Source organism: Lonchura striata, unplaced genomic scaffold, assembly GCF_046129695.1.
Source record: "Lonchura striata isolate bLonStr1 unplaced genomic scaffold, bLonStr1.mat Scaffold_498, whole genome shotgun sequence".
In the NCBI taxonomy this organism is placed as follows: Eukaryota; Metazoa; Chordata; class Aves; order Passeriformes; family Estrildidae; genus Lonchura; species Lonchura striata.
In genome coordinates, this window is record NW_027461180.1 from 5001 (window position 1) to 7500 (window position 2500).

General features: G+C 78.9%; 1 non-coding gene across 1 annotated transcript; it reads right to left on the minus strand.

Moving 5' to 3' along the window:
- Positions 1-483: 483 nt before the first annotated feature.
- LOC144248727 (5.8S ribosomal RNA) lies at positions 484-636 on the minus strand. The gene has a single exon (XR_013342035.1). It is a non-coding gene; the product is annotated as a 5.8S ribosomal RNA (ribosomal RNA).
- Positions 637-2500: the final 1864 nt, after the last annotated feature.

The following is a 2500-nucleotide window of genomic DNA, read 5'->3' on the forward strand; positions in this document are numbered from 1 at the left end:
GGCGACAGAGAGGGACGGGGAAGGGAAGGAGAGGACGACGCGGGGGTCGCCCCCGCCCCCCCCGGCGCTCGCGCCTCGCGCGCGGCAGCACGGCACGGTACCCGCGCGGTACCCACCCGCAGACAGCCGCCCGCGCGGGGGGAGGCCGGGGGGGGGCGAGGCCCGCGCGCCTCGCCTCCCCCCCTCTCGCCCTCGTCTCTCGGCCCTCGGCGGGGCGCTCTCGACGCCGCCCCGTCTCTCTCGCTCTCTTTCTCCCCGGCCGCCGCGCCGCCGCTCGGCGACGCGGCCCCCGGCGAGGACGAGCTCCGCCCCAGCGGCTCGCTCCGGGAGCGGGGAGCTACGGAGCGCTCCCCGAGTCTGCATTTAGGGGGACGAAGGCCCTCGGGCGCGGCCACGACGGCCACGGCCACGACGACGGGCCTGCGAGGCGACCCCAGCCGCGCCGCCGGGGTGGCAACCCCCGGGCGGCGATTGATCGTCAAGCGACGCTCAGACAGGCGTAGCCCCGGGAGGAACCCGGGGCCGCAAGTGCGTTCGAAGTGTCGATGATCAATGTGTCCTGCAATTCACATTAATTCTCGCAGCTAGCTGCGTTCTTCATCGACGCACGAGCCGAGTGATCCACCGCTAAGAGTTGTCTGGCTTTCGGCACCGAACCCCGCACACGGGCGGAGGGGGCCCCTTTTTTTCTCTCTCGCCGAGGGGGCACGCACGCGGGCCGCCCCCGGCTTCGACCGTACGAGCACACAACGCAACGAACCGAGTGGGGGGGGAAAGAAAAACCATCCGAGAGCGAAACGCCCAACGGAACGCTCCGAAGGTCGGCGGGAAAGGCGGGGGGACCCGCGTCCCCGACCGCCTCCCCCCGCCGCTACGAGCGAGGGGAGACGCCGCCGGCAAACTGTGCCGTCCTCCGGAGGCGGCCCAGGCGCCCGGGCTCGGCCCGGCCTCCGCACGGAGGAGGCACGCGGCGCGCGCCGGACCGCGGGGGGACACGGCGGCCCGCCCGGCCTCGCTGCAACGGGACGACGGGACGCACGCGGCCGGGGGCGCGGCCGTCGGCCCCCGCGCGCGCCGCTCTCCCTTCTCACCGCCGCTCCGCGGACCCGCGGAGCGCCGCCGCGCCACCGCGCGGCCGGCTCGCTCTCTCTCCCCAGCGGCCTTGCCGCGCTCGAGACGGCACGCGACGGCCACCGCCCAACCGGCAACGCCCCCCGCGGGACCGCTCCCGCCGGGAAGGGCGAGCGCCCGGCGGACGCGCTCCGCCGCCGGCGCCGGAGGCGGGCGCCGCACCGAGACCCGAGCCGGCGTCGCGAGCGCCCGGAGCCTGCCGGACGGCTGACCCGCCGCCGCAACGGCCGCACTCCCGGGACCGCCGCCGCCTCGCACCGTCACGGAGCCCCTTTTTCCTCGGGCACGCGCGGCCCAGGGGAAGGCGTGCGGCGCCGAGCCGGGGGGGTAGGCGGGGAGGGGGGCAGCGACGCCCGCCCTTTTCTCCCCGCTGACCGGGCGGGGAGACCGGGCGGGGAAGCGCCCCCCCCCCCAACCCCCCACGGCCGCCGCGCGCACGACCTTCCTCCGGGGCTCCGCGAGCGGACGGAGAAAAGGGCGACGGGGAGGCGGCGGGCGGGGCCCGGGCCGGGACCGCCGCCGGCGACGGCGGGCGCCGTCCGGCCGGCCGTCCCCGCTGGCGGGGGACACTCGCCGAGCGGCGCCGCCGCCGCTCGGCACGGGGCCGCCCGCGCTCGCGGACTCTCCGGCGACGGAGGGACCTGCCGAGCGCTCGGCCCCGGGCGGGCGGGCGGTCGCTGAGCCGGGGACGGCCGGCGACCGGCGCCGCCGGCGCGCTCGAGGAGAAGGCCGTCGAGGGGAGAGAGACGGCGCGGCCGCGCCGCGCGCGGCGCCGCACCCCAGAGACCGCAGAGGCGGCCGAGGAAGGAGGAGAGCGCGGCGGGCCCCGGCGGCCGCAACCCCGCAGCTGAGGAAGGGGCGAGAGAGCGCGCGCTCTCTGCCGGCGTCGCCCGTTTCGAGGCGAGCGGGTCGGCCCCCGCGGCCGACCGCGCGCCGCGGCCTCTCCGCCGAGGCCGGGCCGCGGAGAGGGGGGGGCAGGGCGCCCCTCCCCGGCGCGGCGCGACAAACCCCCCGCGCGCGGTAACGCGGCGGGACGACGGCCGCGCGGCCGGTGGCCGCGGGCACCACCGCAGGGGATCACGCGGGAGTAGCTCCCCACCCCTCAATGGAGCCGCGCACCGCCGCCCGGCAACCGCCGCCGCCGCCGCCGCGGCGGAAGGACGCGCCGAGCCGCCCGAGTCTTTAAACCGCCGCCCCGGCTCGGCGGCGGCCCTTTCGCGGCCCCCTCCCCGCAGCGTTTGACGACGCCGAGGAAAAGGAAGCCGGGGGGCCGCCGGAGGCGCGGAGCGCTAGGTACCTGGCCCTGGGGCGAGGGAAACGACCTGCATGGCCCCGCCGGGGTGCCTCCCCCGCTGCCGCCCTCGGGGGA